Source organism: Odontesthes bonariensis, chromosome 3, assembly GCF_027942865.1.
Source record: "Odontesthes bonariensis isolate fOdoBon6 chromosome 3, fOdoBon6.hap1, whole genome shotgun sequence".
In the NCBI taxonomy this organism is placed as follows: domain Eukaryota; kingdom Metazoa; phylum Chordata; class Actinopteri; order Atheriniformes; family Atherinopsidae; genus Odontesthes; species Odontesthes bonariensis.
Window position 1 is genome coordinate 34,265,121 of NC_134508.1, and position 23,085 is coordinate 34,288,205.

General features: G+C 39.8%; 1 pseudogene; it reads right to left on the reverse strand.

Moving 5' to 3' along the window:
• LOC142376966 (dynein axonemal heavy chain 8-like) overlaps positions 1–23,085 on the reverse strand; it is a 74,644-nt pseudogene that overhangs the window by 13,230 nt on the left and 38,329 nt on the right.

Consider the following 23,085-nt stretch of genomic DNA (forward strand, 5'->3'; position numbering starts at 1 on the left):
CCGTTAACTGTAAAATGAAAACTACAGTAATGGAAGCAGAACAAATGTGATTATTTTAGACCAACCTACCAAAGATCTTATCAATGGAGGTGTTGGCTGGCAGAGTGCAGTTGAAGACTGTAAACTGTCTCTTCAGTCTTTGTGGGATGTCATTTCTACCCCCACCAGGGTGGATCATGGCAGCCAGAATCTGTGCATCCTCAATCGTGGTGAAATCTCCTGGTTTATCCAGATTGTACATGCCAGTCATTTCCATCATCTGGCGGACTATCTCATTTGTGATCTGGTTGGATAGCCACATAAAGTAACTCATCAGATTAAAGCGACAGATAGACAGACAGATGTTCATTAAAAAAAAAAAAGAAAGCAACACCTGATCTCCCCATTCGTTGACAATAGGCATATTTATGTCATCGATGAAGATGGTCATCCTGTGTCCTCCTGGGGGTCCATAGGTGCTGCCAATCCTTTTCTCAATGTAACTTTCCACTGATCGCTGTGTACGAAGAAAGTTTTTGCAAACATGAACCAATGTAGGACTGTAAAAATTCAAGCACAAAAAGCATTTTAAAATATCTTTTACCTGATACATCAAGGGCTCTGTGGCAGATGAGAAGTTCAGTGATTTGAACAGATCCGTCTCAGGATCGTATTTCTTTGCATAGCCTTTGATCATCACTGTCTTCGCTGTCCCTTGTTCACCAATAAGCAGTACGGCCTGTACATATAAAACATTTAGAGTTTAGACAGAAAGTAACATATTTTTAAGTATAAACATTATCTAAATATTCTTTTAAAAACCACAAGATCACCTTGTGTTGTTTGGCAATAGTCTCCAGCAAGAAAGAGGTTCTTGTGTTATCCACATTTGGAACAAGAATGGAGGTGTAGTCAGGCACATGGTCAGTTGGATAGACATATTCCTCCACAAGATTGTTCCAGTGACACCATTCACCTAAAACAAAAGTCGCCATTCTTTTTAGTCACATATAAACCCATTCTCATCCCATCGTTGTCAAAGCTGGCGATGTGCTGAACGTATGCACAATGGGTCCTTTCATGTCTGTGCTGTGGCGCACCACTCGAGGCAGTATCAGACATCTAAAGCAAATATTTCTAATACATCTTATTTCACAACAATTAACGACGTATAACTGATACTAAAGATTACTCTCAGGTGGGTATATGCAGTGCGAAGGGGTCTTAACAAAATCTCCGAATCTGATGCCTCTGAAATGAGACCAGATTCTGTAAACCCTGTTGAGGGTAGCAGGAGGCTGAAGCCTTTAACAGCTGCTATTGGTTAAGAAGGCAGGGACGCTAGAGCGTCCAACACAAGACTAATACAGAGACGGACAATCAGACACTCGCAACTACAGTGTAAGCCATGCAGATACAGGGAGGGCACACAAACCCCGCAATAATACCCTTTTTGCTGTGAAGTGCTAACTTAACCACCATGCCACCACATTCAAATGCTTGTTCACTTTAAACTATACAAAAAAAACATCAAATTGATGCTCTTTTACGTGTCAAATAACTGTACCGTTTGTGTTGACCATGTACTCAAATATAGTCTCTCCCGGCTTGGTTTGAGGCACATCAATTTCGCTTTCATGACCTCTCATGAAGACCTCCAGCTTGTCTCTGTCCTCTAATTCTAAAAGAGCTCCCAGACTCCACATCAGGCAAAAGACAAAGAGGCGCTCAAGGTGCTTGCTTCCAGCAAAGCCCTCTGTCTCCTTGGTTGGGAGGAGGCCCTCCAGCAGATTGACGGACTGAAGAAGGAACATAGTCAAACAATTCAGGCTTCGAGGCATCATCTGATTCTGTTTTTATTCTCAGTCTTTTTTTTTTTTTAAATACACACCTGTATTATGTAGTTACACTCCAAAAGCTCCATTTTGGGTTTAAGGTTTTGCCTCATATACATGTAAACATCCTCAAATGTCTTTTCATATAAACCGATGATGCTCTCTGCCTCTCTAGCAGGGCGCTTCTTGGCCCATCCCTGCAATACAAAAGCCAAGTTCTATCTAAGCACTGCTTACAAAGCATTGTTCTTTTTCAGGAAAAAAAAAGTCTTCAACACTTAGATATCACAAAAGTACCTGGAGGATGGGTAGCCAGCTGAGAGCTGAGGAGCTTATAAAAACCATTCCCACACGGGACACAGTAGCAGGGGAGGCATTATCCATGTTGTGCACCTCAAACACCAACTTGCAGGATGGTGACATGACGATGCGGTCACCATTAGCCAGGGTCAGTGTTTTGTTATCATCCAGGACTGAGTTGAGGTTCTCGATCCATATTGCATCAACGGGACCATCCAGCACAATCCAGACGACTTCCCCTGAAGAGAAAACCCGTCGAAGCAATTAAATGTTTGAGTTCTCCGGCAGCCTCTGGCACTTTGTCAGTCACTAATGAGCCGCTGTCCCACTACTGGATCAAAAGTGGGCGAGCCAGTGTGTGCCAAGGACAACAGCATCTCCACTGTCATTCCCAGAACTTAAAAGGGGCCTGTTTTGGGGTCCCGTAGGAACAGGAGCCTGGGATTTGCCCCAGCTGCTACCCTCGGACCAGACAAGGCTAAGTGTAGTTCCGTATGCGGTGGTGTCAATCTGAAAGGTGGGTTTACATGTCAGGGACGAGGTGCTTACGACCAAGGCAGCTCAGCGGGTCACCATTTTGTTTTGTTGTGTTTTGGTTACAACGCACTGTGCAGTAAACCATACTGGCTGTCTCATGTGACGTCTCATATTTTAGCTCTAAATATGCATGAACTGGCATCTATAGCTTAAGAAAAGTGCTCAGCTTCTGAGCTGACATTTTCATTGTCTTGTTGAAGCTGGGCAGTAATATCGTGCAGATGCAGTATTTAGCATCACATTAAAATTGCAACAACCTTTATATTGTGTTATACTGAATGTAATATGATAAAAATGTCTAAAGTACAATACTATGTATTGCTTAGATATCATTTAATACAATACCGTTTTCATTTGTACAGTTTTATATTTTTTCTTAGGATCTCATCTGTATTAATCACAAACACTTTCTTAGCTTAGATGTTGACAAAATGTTGGAATTACCCTTCTTAGCTTTGAGTGACCTCCGCCACAGTGTGGAAAAGATTCCATCAGTCCAATCATTAGTTGCTGCATCCAGACGACCAAACATCTGCGGAGCAGTGATTGCTTTGGGGTTCATGCGCATCTCTCTGTGTGGGGTTCCACATTCACTCAGTGATCTCATAAGAACGTTGATAACCGAGGTCTTCCCGGCCCCACTTGGGCCTAAAGTCATCAGCCCATGGCGCACTCGAGAAGACTCATAAAGCTGACCCAGACAGCAACAGTGATATACCAGTAAGAAAAGTACTTTCCAAAAGCTAACTTTATAATAATTATGCTAAACAACAATTTTAAGGCACCTGAACAAGCTTGAGGTTCCACGGTGGGTGGTTAACGAGACCGGCAAGCTCAACTTGATTAGCAACAGCAGCTTGAAGTTCAGTATATGTGCTGTTGTCCTGCTGGATACCAGGGAACAGGTCATTGATAAGACTAAGGAAGAGGGGCTCATCCTCATCCACCTGAAACACACAGATGGATTTTTTTATTCACAGCACTGTATCCAGTGTACAGAGTATACTTTCACACCCAAAATTCAATACAATTCAATATATCACAGCTGTTGGTAAGAACTAAGTTTGTGTGATACCAGTTTGGACAGATTCATGTCACGAAGCACTCTCATGACAGTGCTGGACTCAGTGTCATCAGGTCGAGCTCTTTTACACGCCCCAAGTGTTCTCAACACAGACAGGATGTTCCTTAGTCCAAAGTCATAGTGGACCTGTCAAATAGCAGAGGTTATATGTCAGTAGTTCAATAACCAAACAAAATAGGAATTATGAAATGCTTACAAGATTCTCACCTGTTTTGTGAGTTGCTCCTCACAAAGTTTGTAAAGAACAAAGAATTTCTGTGCTAAGTTAACATTCTCATTGAATCCACAACTGGCTAGTTTGACTCTCATTATAATCTGTCGGAGACAAAAGTGTAGAGGGATGTGTTAGGACCACAGCAAAAAGAAAAACGTTTCTCTCCACAGAAAGAAGCCTTGACCCACCTGCCTGTCTGGCACCATCATGGACACTGTCCTGAACTGCACTTTTAGATTTTCAGGAAGTTCCTGACGGCCTGCATATCCTGGATTCTAGATACAGAGGCATGACATATCTTTGTATATACTGTATATCTAATGTTTTCCATCTAGTTTCAAGGAGTTTCTTTTAATAGGACTGTGTGTTTCCATGTCTTACCATGGTGATAAACAGGCCGAACTCTGGATTCAAGTTCACGCAGTCTCCGTCCGTAAAAATGAAAGTGCTTCTGTGTTTCTTTCGTGATGTCAGAACAATTGAGATCTGCTGAGCAGCAACGGAAAGCACTGGCAGGTCGATTCTGTTGAACTCATCGAAGCAGCCCCAGGACCCTGACTGTGCAAGGCCTGGAAAATAAAAACACAATAGGACATCACATAAATGAAACTGTACACCACTGCTCGATGACTTGTTTCATTGCCTAATGTACCTTTATATATCCTGCCGAGTCCTCTGAAGTCCATTTGGTCCGAGCAGTTGAAGACCACAACGTACTTGCCAAGGCAACGACCCATGTCTTTGGTGGTTTCAGTCTTACCGGTGCCGGCTGGCCCAGCAGGAGCTCCTCCCATACTCATGCCCAGAGCCTGGGCCAGTGTGATATAACACCTTTGTAGAAAAAAAAAACTGTTCTTGAATGCAACATAGGAATTAAAACCTACAAGCAAAGTTGACTTATTACAGCAAGTTGCTTATAAAAATCAATTTTCTCTTTTCTTGCCTGTCAGTCAGAGGGGTGATGACCAGCCGATCAGTACAGCCTAAGAACTCGTTCTGATAGATGAAGTCGACATTAGTTATCGATACAATGACTTTGTCCAGATCCTCCTTGAAGTAAAATCTGCTCTGCTTCAGCCATTCAAAGTCGCTGATACATTTCACACGCTTCTTTACCTACAAACAAAGCGGAGCTTAACTCAAGTGTTTTACAGAAAGAAAAGAACAGACATTTACTGAAGAAAAAAACCTTACCAGGTCATTAAAAATGTCACTCTGGTGCACATGAATTGTGACAAGTGTTTCATATTTGACTCTGTCAAATTTGCTCAGGTCATAGGTGGTTTGTTTAATGAGCATGCTGAGTAGGTTGTGAAACCTCTTTTTCGTAAGAGGCATGATCTCCTTCTTATCGGCAGCGATTCTTAGGGCCTCTTCAGAATCTCTTGTCCAAAGCATCTGGATTCCTAACAAGCCCACCTTAAAACAGACAAGGCAGAATAAAATGAATCTTGGGAACTCTATGAATATAGAAATCAATTATGATACCATCGTATCTCTCAAAACTACGGAAGCCCAGAGCGGACGTGGTACGTATAAACTTTTTTTTTGATGGTTTTCTCCAGATAACGAGATAATTATCTCGTTATCTGGAGAAAACGATTATTGTTTTCTGGAAATGATCGAAAACCATCAAACAAAAGTTTATACGTACCACGTCCGCTCTGGGCTTCCGTACAAAACTCCAAAGATATTCACACTTGTTATTTAAAAAACTTTTTTCCACAAAGGAGGAAAGTCGTGTCATAGATTTAGTACAAGACTGAAGCTGTGGAGAAAATCTATAACAAAAGCAAATATCACACAGTACAACCTGCTGGAGGTGCAAGCCATGGCGACCTGATAGATACTGGCTTGCATTAGAAATCAACCTGCTAAATGTATTTCCAAGCGGCCACAATGTTGTCTACTCACCTGTGCTTGATATTTGTCAAGGAAAGTGAGAAGGTCAAAGTCTTCATCGTTTATCTCTAGATCTGAAGCTCTGATGATGGAGTGTAAGGAGGCTTGCTGTTGCAGCAACAGCTCTCCAAGCCAGAGCTCCACAGCTCCCTGCGCCATGACACATTTGTCCAGCTGAAAGCAGAAATACACGTTTATCAAACTGCAATTATCAAAGATTTCTAAAAACCGAAGAATTGATACACCCAAGCAATGTTACAGATTAAACTACCAAAGATTAGAAATCTTTTTTTTTTTTTTTCCATTTACACAAACTGTAAAAGGGATTTATAGCCCCAATTTCAATATAGTCGGGACACTCTGTTGAAATTAGGTCAAAGAAAACATAAAATGTTGAAAGTGAGACATTTTACTGTTTAATGAAATATTTTGAACTTGATGGTAGCAAAATGTCTCAAATAAGTTGGGAAGGGATCTGCAATAGGCTGGAAAAGCAAGTGCTACTAAAAGGAAACAGCTGGAGGAACGTGTAGCAGCTGGATATGACTGGGTATTGGAAAAGCCCCTTAAAGTAGCAGGGAGCAGGGGGTCAGCAACCTGCAAAAAAACTATGTCAACAAATGTTGGAGCAATTTCAGAACACTGTTCCTCAAAGTAGCACAATATTTCATTGTCTACTGCAGTGTTTTTCAAACCTGGTCCTCGGGGACCACTGCCCCGCATGTTTTAGAGGTTTCCTGCTCCAACACACCTGATTGAAATGATCAGCTCGTTATCAGGCAACTGCAGAGCTTGTACTGGTCTACAGTACAAAATATCATTCAAAGATTGATAGAATCTATCTATGTAGAATCTCTGTCGTCGTTGGGCCCTCAGGCAGCTCTGTATTACAAACTTTTTACAATAATTTTGTCATGGAAATCACTACATGTGCTCAGGAACACTTCCAGAAACCACTGTCTGTGAGAACAGCTTGCCTTGCCATGCACAAATGCAAGTAAGAAGCTCTATCATGCAAAGAAGAAACCTATGTGAATGCCATCCAGAAACGCTGCCATCTTCTCTGGACCATGGTTCATTTAGAGTGAACTGAGGAAAAGTGTAGAATTGTTTTGTCATTAGACAAATCAAAATTTAAAATTCTTTTTAGAAATCACAGACGCTGCGTCCTCCGGACAAAGAAGGAGTGGGACCATCCATGAGATTTGTAAATCACTGCATTCCGTTTTTAATTATACATTAAACAGTGGTCAAACCTTTTAGGAATTGGGGCTGTACAATGGAATATTTTTACATGTTGAGAAAACCAAAATGAATCAGTTAAACTCTTTAAAAGCACACGACATACCGGTAATTTCTCCCCTTCCTGTGAGAGAACGGCCAAAATCTTGTTATATTCCGTTGGATGAAACTCTGCTTCGTTGACATTGTCAAACACTCCAAGGAGATGAGACTGAAACACAATTGTATCAAAATTGACTTTTGTCAAGTGATAAAATGTCAACTTGAAAGTTATCCAAGTAAAACTTAAAGAGGTCATAGTGATTATTTGAATTTTCATTTTAAGACATCATGCAAACATTCAGATGTATGGCTGTAATTTATATTAATTAAAACAATAACTGAATACATAAATAAATGAATTTAAAAAATGATATATATCTATATATAGGTATATGTATATCCATATATTCATAGTGACAACAATGTTCAAACTCATTCTAACCTGAATTGTATGAGAGTCGCTGGCTTGTCCAAGGATTTCCAAAAGAGATGGATCGGATACAAAGAAGAATCTTGGAAAAAGGAGCCTCTTCTTCTCAAGGTAACTGTTAAATTAGAAATACGTAACATCAACACCCACTGCACTGGTATAACAACAATCTATTTAATTCTGCACATCTTATTTTTTGAGTCAATCTAAAGTATTTGGACTAATGTTGTTCGTAAAGAATTACCCTGCAAGAGATTTCTGACAGAGCTCTAGCTGTTTCTGAAGCTCGGGTAGGTGATGCCCTAACATTGGGTCACCCACACAGCAGTCCACCACTTTTGGCACCTTCTGAGCACGCTGCATGACCTTAATCCAGGACTTGTCGATATCTTGAAAGCGTTTTGCCTCCTGTAATAGAAAAAAAAAAGGGCGGTTTGAATTTTACTTAAGGAAGCATTCTAAGGTGTAGTTTTCCTCAGGATAGAAAGCATGAACTGCACCTGTGGGAGGTCTTTGGCGATGTCACCCCCAACAAACACAGCTTCCAAGTAGATCCACAAGTTTTGCACAATAACCCACTGTTCAATGACTTCCGATGATGTTGAAAGATTGGAGAGCCAATCCTGGATCTCTGTTTTGTAGTATGCACTGTACCTGTACAAAGCAGATAAGGACACAAGCTACTTAAAACTTTAAAGGTGTTGTAAAATGCTGTTGGTAAATGTCAAATCTGTTAAGAACAAGATAAGTTTATTTCTACTTCTTCCTCTTTAACTAAGTGCGTACATTCACTTTAGTTTAACAGACTTTCATTATATTGTTCCGGAGTTCAAGGCTCCTTAGGAACTGATTTAATCAGTGGAATGTAAATCTGAAGCTGTTGTTAACTTGTATTACCTGTTGCTTAGCAGTGAGCCCAGTACCATCAAGCTATCCTCCAGGATGGTAAGAATCTCTGCTGTCTCTGCCCCCTTCAGCATTAGTTCTCCTCTATCCTTGAATGTCATCAAACTAAGGGTCTGACCAGACCACAAGTCTTTTACCTGTGACAATTTGGCCTCAATATCCTTCTCTTTTACAGCAGATATGGAGATGTCCTATGAATGAAGAAAGCCAGGCTAAGGAGGTTAGACACATACAAAAAGAAGAAATATTGTTGCTAGAACTGTGGAATTAAATGTATTCAAACTTCCAGCGAACCTCAATATCATCCTTGTACTTCAGCAAAGGGGCTTCCATGATGTTCTTCAGCATAAAGGTTTTGGACTCCACCTCAAATTGGTGTCCAGTTAAGTCTCCAATCCGGTCCCAGTGTCTCCGCATCATGGATTTGTTTGCCATCAATTCCAGCAGCGGGCACGACTCATTGAAATCATCAATGGTCCTCTTTAGGTCAAGGAAGGCTTGCCAGTCCTTTAGAGCTTTGGGCAGCTTCCGGCACCTACAAATAGAGATGATAAACAATATATCTATCACAGGAATACAAAAGAAATCAAAAATACAATGCTGGCACAAAGCAGGTTGTAATGGCTCAGAAATACTCCACCTATTCTGAAATTCCAGAAGTTCTGCATTGATCTTTTCAATGTCCACGTCTGTCCACAGGATTTTATAGTACCCACTGATCTTACTCATCACTGTATCATACAGGCCGTAGAGTTTCCGAAGCAGCTCAAGCTCTTTTCTAAAAAAAAAAAAGGAAAAATCCTTAAAAGATATTACAATCTTTGTTAGTTAATATTAATGGAATTTTCATTGATGGCTCTGATTGAAAGCTTTGTCAGGATAGTAACAAACTTCTTCTGGTGTAGAAAGTTATTCTCCGTAACAGGTAAGCCGAGAAGTTGCTCCCCAGAAGTATATGTGGTGAAATTTCTCCACAGTTCATCAAATCTAGCCTGAGTAAAAAGAACTTATTTGGCAATAAAATTAGATTCAGCAAACGAGAAGAAAACTGCCATGTTTATAAAACCAAAACCAAAATTCAAATTAAATGTAATTTCACATTTTTGTACTGCTGTTTCTTGTAGTTTGTAGTCTTTTGATTTGAATTTCTTTTCAATTTGTCTTTATAAGTCTCTATCAAAATAGATAATCTTCCACTCAAAATAAAGCTGAAAGCTTTTCTTCTTCTTCCTCACATGTTTTAAGCGTAAAACATTAACTGGAATATAGAACGGTGAGAGTGAGCAGTAATGGTACCTGAAAGGCTTGCAGCTGCCTGCTGGCTACTTGTGGAGGAATTCCTTCAACCATTGGGCCTTCCTGAAATGCAGGATCATATGAGCTGATAAGAACGTCTACATTTTTCCAAACACCCATAGAAACAAGGTCATTCACAGATTACTTACAGAGTCGTATTCTTCCTTAAAAGATTAAACATCCTTCTCGAAAACAGCAACACATTCCACAAGGTTTCGTTTGAACTTGGGCTGCATGCAAACCAGCTCATCTTGCACTGATCTCTGAGAAAATCCGAGTTCAAAATTCATCATCGAAGCTTTGTTACAGAGGAACACATCATGAAAAAAATCATTTAAAGAAAAAAGCCTGAATGTCTTGATAGTACTAACAGCTTTAGACTGAAGTTGTGTGAAGAGATGCCTCAGATTGTACACTCCTTCTGCTTCTCTTTTGGTCACTTCTGCTTCATTTTTGGTCAATATTTCAAAGGCTTCCTGTAAACAACATTATTTCATGTTTCTTATCAGTCTGCAATGTTTGCAACTGTAAAGGTCAAAGAGGGAGCTCTGCTTAAGGTACTGTATATGTCTAAAAAACGAATGACCGTCCTAGTCATACCTCAATAGAAATTAATGTCATATCAGTCTGAATTTCAGCATCTCGAAGCTTTGACAGGGTGCCCATGGCATGACGCACATCTTCCAGATTAGAAACAGAATGCGATACTTGTACAAGGTATTTGTTGATGTGTAAACTGATGTTAATCATTTTCTTCTTGTAATCCTCCTTCAAGTATCTGCAGATCAGTTTCTTCCAGGCTTTGGTCTCAGCCATCAATGCCTTCTTTAATAAACCTAAAAAAAGGAAAGAGAAAGAATTTCCCATGTAAAGCTTGAATCACTCCTTTAAAACACCAAATTAAAAAAAAAAACTAGCAAAGGCTAACATGTGACGGTACAACCAATATCATGGGTTTTCCAATCAGCATTTACCCTGAAAAAGATTGTACACCCTCCTTCAGTTTTAAGGTTTAACAGATCATAATGGATAAATCCTCTGATCCTTACCAGGCCGTAGATACAGTGCCTTGTGAAAGTATTCGGCCCCCTTGAACATTTCAACCTTTTGCCACATTTCAGGCTTCAAACATAAAGATATAACATTTTATTTTTTTGTGAAGAATCAACAACAAGTGGGACACAATCATGAAGTGGAATGAAATTTATTGGATGTGTCAAACTTTTTTAACAAATAAATAACTGAAAAGTGGGGCGTGCAATATTATTCGGCCCCTTTACTTTCAGTGCAGCAAACTCAGGCCACAGTTACACATAGCCGGGTATTTAGAGAAACGAATATTTCCCCCCCTCCGTTTTCAATAATAACATCGTGCACACAACATCGTTTTCAAAAAACTTGTCATTTACATCAACCCGCATAAAAGCGCGAATAAAGCCATGCAAGCCAATCAAAATCCTCAGAATCGAGGACTTTCCTCATGTGAAGGAGGAGGTAACGCGAGCAAATATCACAACAAAACTGAAGGCAATAAGAGGGAAATATAGACAGTCAGTGGATACTGGACGCAGGAGAGCCACGGAAAAGTGATGCTACTCTATTTTGAACTGTGCGAGCAGGTTTGGGGTGGCAAATGCAATAAGGCCAGAATCGTTTGCACAAACGTAAAAATTAGTAGAACTTTAACATCATCCATGATAATCCTGATCAGTAGCCAAACAAACTGTAAACATAAGGCGCTCGCATGACGTTAAGCATTTTCTGGCGCATAATGTGACGTTTAAGAACCTAGAACGCCGTTTCTCCCAGTTGACACGGCAACACATAACCGGCGTTATCAGACATCTCCACTTTGGCCGGAGGTTTTAGAAATAATCGTTTTCTGTGATAAAAACGGGGTTTTGGTGTAAATGAGAGGCCAAACTGCAGGAAAATATCTGCGTCTTCCTATTGTGTAAACGGGGCCTCTCTCCAGAAGTTCAGTGAGGATCTCTGAATGATCCAATGTTGTCCCAAATGACTGATGATGATAAACAGAATCCACCTGTGTATAATCAAGTCTCCGTAGAAATGCAGCTGCTCTGTGATAGTCTCAGGGTTCTGTTCAAAGCGCAGAGAGCATCATGAACACCAAGGAACACACCAGGCAGGTCCGAGATACTGTTGTGGAGAAGTTTAAAGCCGGATTTGGATACAAAAAGTAGGGATGGCCGGTGAAGCCTCATGAAGCTTCCACAGAGTTCATCTGATTGTGCCAGGAAATGAACCAAAGTTTCGGGGCTTTGAAACCACACAGAACAGTGGCATCTGGTGGTGCACCGCAAGTATCATCTGCTTCAACCAGCCTCGTTGTCCTTGTTATACTTTAATATGTACAAAATAAAAAGCGTAAAAGAAAGAAAATTGTGATTTTATATGACAAGTGCTTGTGTTACATTGAAAGTGGCTAACGTACCTTGAAACCTTTATCTTCCACAATGGAAAATGGTTGCATATCCATTACAATCATATCCACCCACACAGAATCAAGCTTTTGCTTCCTTGACACTACAAAAATAAAATTCTGCATATCAAGAAAATAAACGCAGGGCAAACTTGTAAAATGCTGGATTCAAACTCATAACCTTTGGATGCAAAAGCCACTAAGCTAATCACTGAGCTATCAGTTAAGTGACTGCGTCAACCCACCATCTACATGATGTCTAGTTAAAGACATCATCCATAGCTAAGAATAATAGTACACTTTAGTTGTTTTAAATAATTCAGAAACACTTTGCGTAATTAACACACCTTTCTGTCAGAACACAGACAGAGAGGCGTTTGGTACACGGGACACAGCTGTGTAATAATGGCCGCAAGCGCTTTGTTTGTGATATGTGCTAAATAAACAAGTCCAAAATGAATGTATTGTCCTACATAACTTAGATTCTTAAATGTCCTGCCCCCTTATTTTAAGAAGAGAACTATATTAGCATGCATACCCATAATAATAATAAAGCTTATATTTACACTTGAAAAACAAAAACTAGCAAACATCTTACATCACACAATAGTATATTGTACAATAGTAGGGGTGGGCGGTATGGCCTAAAATGTATACCCCGGTAAAATTTGAGCCACTGACGGTATACGGTATATACCGCGGTATGGTACTTTTGTATATAAATTACAACAGAACAGTTTCTCAGTGGTTACCATAGCACCAAATAAACACTTTCAATCAGGATGTTTGCAGCAATATTAAATTAAATTTATTGTGCAAAACAGAAAACACAGGAAATATAAAAAAATTTATACGTTATATTTATATTTAAAAAACAAGAAAAGGTACATTTCCTCGAATAAACTCTGTGAGAGAAAAGCCGCTGCCTCTTGGATAACGGAACTTTCATAGGCGCCTTCCACTTATTCAACATGCTCAAATATGCGTCATGTTTCAGACACCCCATTTGTGCATGTTAAACTGCTTGTTAATACGATGAGTGTTTTATTACTTTCCATGTCTTCCAAAAGAGAAAATAATCAGGATTTTGAGGATGTTACCGTTACACACCAGCTGAGACGCAGGGTAGCAAAACATTATGGGCGTGAAAACAAAACTTAGAAAATCGGCTCGGCGCATGCGCAAAACCACAAAGTAGCAAATCTCGACAAGTAGGAGAAATCGACAGAACACCGGCTTTGACTCGTTTCATATTCCGGAGCATGGTTAGCCCGCAGGTGGTAAAACAAATTACTCGTGTTACCTTGTCTTGCGATTACTGTCGCACGGCATATCCAAGCGGATGTTCAAAACTTTGCATTACTGCCATCTACAGGACTCATGAGCTATTGCGGTATAAGGTATGGCAAAAAAATCTCTACCGTTGGTGAAAAATACCGCATAAGGTATGATACCGTGCATACCGCCTACCCCTATACAATAGTATCACCTTATTAGGAGAAACCAAGGTGAAGTGATCCCAAGCCACAAAACGTTTCTTGCCAGAAGCCATGGAAAAGAGCAATGAATTGAATTCAATTCTGACAGGGCAACAGAACTGGTTGGGAAACCAGTTTGGGATTCATTCTCCTTTTATAGAGAATAGCGCGCCCAAGTGTTCAAACGATGAGAGACCTCTGAACCGTGGTTCCACCAAACAATGCATTCGGCGCTTCGGACGTCATCAATCACGTGATTAGCGCCATTTCATACACGCCCCGGAACATTGTGCCGAACCACTTTGCTTCACGAAGATGAAACGAGCGCCGAAGCGTCCGTGTCAAACGAGCCATCCCTAACAAAAAGATTTCCCAAGCTTCCCAAGGAGCACTGTGCAAGCAATCATACTGAAATGAAAGGAGTATCAGACCACTGCAAATCTACCAAGACCCGGCCGTCCCTCTAAACTTTCATCTGGAACAAGGAGAAGACTGATCAGAGATGCAGCCAAGAGGCCCATGATCACTCTGGATGAACTGCAGAGATCTACAGCTGAGGTGGGAGAGTCTGTCCATAGGACAACAATCACACGTACACTGCACAAATCTGGCCTTTATGGAAGAGTGGTAAGAAGAAAGCCATTTCTCAAAGATATCCATAAAAAGTGTTGTTTAAAGTTTGCCTCAAGCCACCTGGGAGACACACCAAACATGTGGAAGAAGGTGCTCTGGTCAGATGAAACTAAAATCCAACTGTTTGGCCACAATGCAAAACGATATGTTTGGCGTAAAAGCAACACAGCTCATCACCCTGAACACACCATCCCCACTGTCAAACATGGTGGTGGCAGCATCATGGTTTGGGCCGGCTTTTTGTCAGCAGGGACAGGGAGGATGGTCAAAATTGATGGGAAGATGGATGGGGCCAAATACAGGACCATTCTGGAAGAAAACCTGTTGGAGTTTGCAAGAGACCTGAGACTGGGACGGAGATTTATCTTCCAACAAGACAATGATCCAAAACATAAAGCCAAATCTACAATGGAATGGTTCACAAATAAACGTATCTAGGTGTTGGAATGGCCAAGTCAAAGTCCAGACCTGAATCCAATCGAGAATCTGTGGAAAGAGCTGAAGACTGCTGTTCACAAACGCTCTCCATCCAACCTCACTGAGCTCGAGCTGTTTTGCAAGGAAGAATGGGCAAGAATTTCAGTCTCTCAATGTGCAAAACTGATAGAGACATACCCCAAGCAACTTGCAGCTGTAATTGCAGCTAAAGGCGGTGCAGTTTTTTATTTGTTAAAAACGTTTGACACATTGAAATTAGTTTCATTCCACTTCACGATTGTGTCCCACTTGTTGTTTTCTTCACAAAAAAAATAAATTTTCAATCTTTGTGTGAAGCCTGAAATGTGGCAAAAGGTTGAAAAGTTCAAGGCAGCATAGAAGTAAAAAAGAAAAAAAAAAACAACAGCTTACCTGTTGAAAGTTCAGTAGACCCAAAAACAATCTCAGGCTTGATAGCATCAATGTCTTGCTCAACTGAGTCGTAGTACTGGATTTCAGATTTAATCTGAATCAGGGATGGATTGCTACCCATAAATTCCTGTAAAAAAAAAAAATGAAGACAATTAAACCGTTATCATTATAGGGGAAAAAACAGCCAACATGTCTTCTAGGGAAAACAAACCTGGACTTTGAGGTTCCTGTCCACATTCCAAATCACCCTGAAAGGATCGAAATGCTTCAAAACGTCACTTGCTTGTTCCTTCTGGGAGCTGATTGCAGTTTTCAGATCGACCACAACTTTTTTAATGTCCCTGTGTTCAAAAACACTCTGGAAGAAATTGTTGCCTTTTGTGATGAAAATAGGACAAAAAAAAAGGGAAAATAAATTAATTTAAACACAGTTTTAACCAAACGTTGATCTTGACAATTTCATGAATAAAACCAATCCTGTTCAAATGATTGTTTTACTTATCAGACACCTGATTGTCAGATGAAAACAGTAAGCTATTTTGACAATGTCTGTTGTGGGATTTCATTTTTAAAGCAGTATTTGTGCAGCCATTGTATTGTTAAAAGTTACATTTTACGCAGGATAACAGCTTTTTGGGGGATTTAGGTTGCTTGTTGACTGCTGATAAGCTGCATCTTTATACGGTCATTTTCTGGTGGAAACTATAGCAATTGACCTTGTTATCCCATGGAAAGTAGTTTTGTTATCCTCAGATAAAAGTAGAATAAACTCATGATCTCGTGATAATGTCGTCACAATAACTAATTGCAGCCAAGGCCCCTCGCTCCTGTTTACACACACAAGTCAGTGCACTTGAAACATCTTCACAGACTTCTGCATGCTCGTATCTAACAACTTAAAAAATGTATGATATTAAAACTAATATAATACATGAAAGTTTAAATGAAATAATCCTAATTATAACTGATCAAATGACAATTTATGGGAGATCCCCATTTGCGGACTTGTTTTATCAGGTGTCTGCTGTCATGTATGTGCATGCTGACAGTTAGTAACCTTTGTTCTGTGTGTCATCTTGACTGTACTCCTTCTGCCAAGCAACACCCTTGCTAACCTCCAACACACAGTCAATAAGTTGATTTATGGCCTGTTGGATCTCATCTACATTGGGAATCATTACCTGAGGACAAATATCAGACATAGTAGCAACATTGTAGTGCTTGACAAGACAGGCAAAGAATTAAAGATAATGTATTTCCCCTGACCATAAACCATTGTAGCGAATGAAAATCATCCAACCATGAGTAGAAAGAAAAAAATAACTCACCATATTGGGTTTGTCCAGTTGGGCTTCAGACTGAATCAGTGGGACCACCTTCGGCTTAATCTTTGCCCTCTGGTAAGTGCTAAAATACACATTTATTGATTTTACTCTTTCAGAGGTTATTTCCTTTCTTTGTGATACTGTTCTTCTTATTTAAACCCAGAAATACTCACTTGGTGCCACAAATTCTCCTTTTAAGGATCTCCAGGGATAACTTGGTGCTTTTGACAAGTGCATCGAATACCTTTGTACTGAAGAGTTCATAAAGCTTCTTAAACTCCTGAAATGAGGATTTTTTATTTGAGGCATTAATGCCTGTGTTGGCACACAACAGTTTATAGAAAAGACATGTTTTGCAGTTGGTATCCAATCATACCTTTTCGAACTTGATCTGTTTATCTTTCAATGGACCCTCTAAAAGCCTCTTGCTCTCTCTTGAGAAGGTCACACTCCTCCCTGAAATATATATATATATGTATAAAAAAAGCTGAGATGCTAATTATACGAAAAGAAAAGTCATTTACATTTGTGCTACACACCTTGAACAGGTTCCTCCACAATCTTGGTGCCTTTTGGTTCATAAATAGCACTTAACACATTACCCAACTCCATAACAGCTCCTTTAACATAACTGCATTTGTAATCCAGTGTCTTTGCCCACTCCTTACAACGGTTCTGAAAAACAAAAGAGGAATAGTTGCACTACGAGCGTTTCAATGAAACAGAATTCAGAGTTCATTGGAAAACTCAAAAGTTTACTCAAACCACGACATCGAGCCTTTGCTCTTTGGCAAAGTAATGATTGTTTCAAACTCACGTAATGGATGAAAAACACTTTAACTTCCCTTAATGGATATGGAGAATAAAAATAAGATGGTCATGCCTTATTGTGGTCAACCAGCTGCTGCAGCAAAGATGCACGGCCTTCTGGGAGCTCTATCAGAACAGTCTCAGACATGTCTTTGAGGACATCATCAATTTGTATCTTACAAATATCCTGCACCTGAAAAAGAAAGTGGCATCTAGAAGCGTGGCTTTTGTCCAATAGAGCTGTCACACCAACCCAAACATATCTGAACAATGTGACATTTAACCTGATGTTGATACTTTTCAGTATCAGTAGAATTTTTATTCATCAACAAACCTTTTTTACAAGATTTTGGAGCTCAGACAGAGCAGTTTCAACATTTTGAAAGAACTTGTCCAGGAGGAGGGAAGACCAGGTCAGCAGCACCGAACCGTGTCGAAGTGCAGATTCCACCTGGACATTTTAAGGATGTAGAATTACAATCAAAAGCTCTTCAGGACACGTCTGCTCGAGACATTTCTCAAATCGGCAAAACCCCTTCCCACTGCCTACAGCAGGGTTCACATTCATCAAGTAACAATTTCCCACTAAAGAAGACGGACCACCTGCCGTACACACGGTATGAAAAGCTTACGTTTTTTATTTTTGAAGCCATCAAACTGTTGAAGTCTGCGGGTATGCTCTCACAAGTGGATTCAAAATCTTCCAGAATGGTCTATAAAAAGGCATACAGGTCAAATTCTCTTAAGTTAAACAATCCCGTAAAAAAAATGTAAATCCCGGTTTACCTTTAGTCTGAGGTGATGGGCATTTATTTTGCTTTCCATCTTGATAAGAAGCGAAGCCTGCGTTGGAACCTTATGCCCCATTTTCAACAAACACTTAGCCTCCCGAATGACTTCGGTTATTTTAGGGTCAAAGTTGACGACTAATTTTCCAGTATTTGGGTGGCGAACCAGCAGGGTAATGTTCAAGACTGTTATACGGAACAGAGAAAGCTCGTTTTAACAGTGTGCAATAATGGAATCGACAGGGGCTGTTTTCTGCCATTAGTGTCAAATTATGACATCAGAACAAGAGAACCAACCGTGATCTAGTTTGGAAACTTTCTCCATCCACGTTTCGTGTTGAAGAAGCTCAAACTCGACCAACATAGCTGCAGTCCCATTGTACATTCTGACCACATCTTGTCCCACGGGACTACATAGGATGTCCGAGTTTTCCTGCAAAGGAAGGGAGATTTGATCGTCGTTAAAATGTCACTGTGAAGTATAACTGTAAAGTTGTTTTGCTGATAGAAACTGTGTCTCACTTTCATGTACAATATCGGCTCCTCTATCTTTTTATAGAGGTGTCTGACCCAACCAATCCTGCCAGCCACTGGTGGCATATTTCTGGATAATGGAATGTCATCCTTCTGATTGTCAAAGACCTGCAAATGAAGTTTACAAAACATACTAAAATCATTAACAGTTTTCTTCCATTTTCAATTCAAAATGTTTCACTCATCTGAAGATTTCTTTCAGCTTAATACGTTTAATAAGGTTTATTGTTTGGTATCTAAGCCCAAGCAAACTGAATACCTTTTTCACAAACTCCACCTCTGAAGCAAAGTGCTGAAGAATAACACCCAAAATGTTGGAAATGTGAGTTGCAAGACAGGGAAGGTTCAGCTTCTGAAAACTATCAAAACAAATTTCATAGATTGCTTATATTTTTTCCTTTTAATGCCACAGTTAGAATAGAGTCTTCATGTCATACTTCCAAATTCTGCAAATTGTACTGACCGCTGTAGCAGGCAAAGAGCTTGCTGAGATGAGATGATGTTTGAGAAGTACGAACACATAAATGCCTGGAGCTGACTCTGTGGAAAAGGACAAGATTGTGGGGATACTCTGAGAATACAACGTCAATATTATTTTCTTTTTTCAGCTTCAAGCTGTGTCGATACAAGCAGTAGATCCTCATTCCTCAGAGATTCTACAATCTTACTAGTCCTTCTTTCTGTTCCTAAACGTGTAATTCTTTTAAGTGTGGCCATGTGTGAATGCAACGGCTGTTTGGAGTAAATGAGTGTTGCTGTGATGTTGCACGTATGAACCTGTTCCCAACTTTCACTAAAGATCTTCATCTGGTTGAGGCTTCCTGAAAAAATGAGCTTGAACCAACATTTGGGTACAAGCTGTAGATTACACTTACCTCAATGTGGCTCATTTGAGCCATGAACTTCACAAAATCAGTTTCAAATTCAGTCGTCCTCGGGGACAACATGTCATACTTCTTCCTTTTCAGATTCATGGACACAGTGTGGAATTGTCTGGCTGATTTCTCAATGCCTTCAATGTTTGACTTTTCAAGAGATTCAAATGTCTTGAACACTGTGATTATTTTCTTGATCTACAAAAGACAATATTCGTCGTCACATTGCAAGGCCTTATGATAGAAGTGGGATGGAGATTTAAGAGAATGAACAAAGACAACACCTTTTCAAGTTGCTTGCAGAAGCTCTCAAACTTGCAAAAAATCTGCATCTCTGAAACCTCAAGGAATGTTTTCCCAGTTTCTTCCATTACTTGTACCTTTTTTTTCTGGAAACAGGTCTGATACTCCTGATATAAGCATGTACAGACCTGCCAAAGATAAAAGAAACATGATGACAGCTACAGTCTACTGATGTCAAAATGTGTAATCTTAAGCCTTGGTAATAATAACCCAAATGTTTAGTAATATCAGCTTCAGTCACCTGCATTTTTCTGATGAGTTTTTCAGCATCTTGATCCCATATAAGACAACTGCCATCGTCAGTAATGTAGGATCTGCATGCTGTGACCATCTGATTTGTGATCTGGAAAAGTGGTCAGTTGTGTGGCTACAGTTTTACAAAGGGAGCTGGATCCTTGCACTGCGTCTTCTCATGAAAGTTACGTTTTCCGGTGACAACTTAAATATTTCAGAAACTGAACACACTTCACTTACTTTGACAAGCAGCGCAGACATCTTTTCGCTTGTATTGTAATATAGTGAAACACGGTAAATCATGTGAATGGCACTGATGACCTTCGGCACATTTTCTGTCATGGAAACCTGAAATCACATTTCATGATTTAGGAGGGTCAATGAAGATGAATTATCATCTATTTCTACACTTAAGTTTGCCAAACTTGCAAACTTTTTACTAATTCTTTGTTAAAAAAAATGTATATAAGTTGTCTAAATAATGGCTGCCTGGATAGTACAAAACAATGTAATAAGGACATATTAATTCAGTGTTACCAAACACAAACTATTCATTAGAATCAAACTGTTAAATGTACATACGGGGTCACTGTTGTACAGAGGATGTAAGACTTTCTCAAGTGTTGACAAGAATTTGAAATTGTCTTTTGCCTCATTGACACGATATGTTATCCTCGTGTCGAGATCCCGCCACACCTGCACGGGTACAAGACTGCGTTAATAGGAATCCATTGATTGATTTAATAAATCTAGTCATTCACAAATGATCTTAGCATAGGATTTTATCAGAATACATGAAATAATTCAGGACTAGGCTCAGATGTGACACCAACACTTTCCAGTGAAATGAAACAGTGCCTACTCAGCATCATCTTAATGCAGAACGGCTACATACTGTACTGTGTTAACAAATAATCATTTCCAAAAACTATTTTTTTCATACATCTGTGAAGATCACCTACATGCAGTGAACACTGAATCCATGATCATTGCAAGCTATCCAACGTCGATATCTTCTACATTGCAATTTTCAGGCATTTGTCATGATTTATGTATCACAGACTGTTTTTAATTTCTCTTTACATGCAGCAAACCTTAACTACATACACTAAAACTGATACAAAGTGAAAATGTTCAATAGCTTTGGTATTACTCTGTGTACATTGAACACTTGTGTCAGTACCTTCATTATTTTGGAATGGTTGAGATGGAGCACCATCACCACCGCCTTACACTCTGGGCTTTTGATGTGATCGATGATAGAGTTGTACTGTAAAGACATTCGTTTCCAGTGTTCTAACTCACTCAGTGGTCCGGCAGAATCATCCTCTTTCCTCAACAAATCACTCTCCATCAGGACCTGATGACAATGGATACATCACCAACATCACCATTAAGCTTTGCTGTCTGAGCAATCCTATCATATTCCCAATCTTCCATAACTATCTGATCCATCTTGGCCTGATGTCACCATCTCTAACCAATGAGCTTTGTGCCCATCACAGTCATCGCAAATTCATTTTTAGCATTTAACAGCACAAATTAAGGTTGTTGGATCAAATATAATCTCTGAAATCTACCAACCTGCTCGATTTGTTTGCACCATTGCATCAGAATTTCTTCCAGCCGTTGCACCATGTCAAAGTTGGCAGCCGCAGCTTTCATATCATCCAGACAGGCCAGTTTAGACAAGTCAATATCTGTGACTGTTTTCAGATGAACGACGCTCTCATTGCTCCTCTGGATATCTGAAGTATAAATAAGACAAAGTACAAAATCATCAGTACTGGTTACAAACCATCTTTTGGTTACAGTATTGCTTGTTATTGTGTACTTCAACATAAGATGGTTTTAAATCAGTTGAGTAAGATTTGCCCGAGAGATGGAGCTTAAAGTTACAATCTTTCTAAAGAGCCACCCTCCAATAACTTATTCACATTCAGTTGGCAATAAATGTGAAACATTCTTACCATCTAAAGAGTTCAAAAAATGTTTAAAGGAATAGAAGAAGTTCTTTTTAAGTTTTGCTCCATGTCTAGACTTGTCTACAGCTCCCCAGTTCTGTCCTGTAGTAAGGGCTGGAAGCAGTGCATCGTAGGAATCCCTTATTCCTTTCAGGAGGCCATCCCTGGCATCAATCATTGAGAAAAAGATTTCCTGCAAGGCATCAAGAAAAGACAACCCATCACTTAATGAAATCCGAAGCAGAAAACATTTCAACTGTGAGGGAGAAACATGATTTGGTTTGAGATGTTAGGGTTCTCATGAAAATGTGCTCTTGCTTCGAACTACTGACTGACATTACATCAGCTGTGCCAAACTTTGGTACCTGATAATGCATCTGGTTGAGATAGCAGAGTACACAAATATAGAGAGCGTGATTTCTGTAAATCACGTAAAGAACATAAACCACTTCATTTGAAAAAGTAACAAGCAATCAGCTCTGTAAATTCATATGAATTGACCCCACAGAGGTTGAAAAAAGAAACGTTCAGATTATAAACCAGCGGCCAAAACGCACAGCAGCTCACACCTCACATCTGGGCAACAGGAAAAACCAGAGCAGACTAAAAATGAATGTAAACGTGTCAGTCCAAGGGAATGAAATCAAACTTCTCAAAGCCAGACTAATATACGCAGATAATGCAGTTGGGAGTCGAATCCATCCTGCATGTATACACTCAACTAGACTTAATATATTCTCAGCGCTTCACAGATCTTATCCAGGAAAAAGGTAGAGAAGAGGAGGGCAACAAAAAAGAAGAATCACAAGGAGATGCATGCATTTGTAAAAACAAGTAGACCGTCCACATCAAAGTCCGCCATCTTTTTACATAAGAAGCCCCCTCCCACGCTCAAGACGAGAAACAAGTTTGAAGCCAACACAGCACACCATGTCGGTGAGTCGTTACTCTGTAAACGGTGTTTCCGTAGATCAAAGGCTCCTCAGTAAACAGCCATTTTTTGTACGGTGGGGTGTTTGTCTGTGGAGGTTTTACTGCTCGCGTTAGTTTAACATAGTCATCAAATAACGTTGTGGAGCACA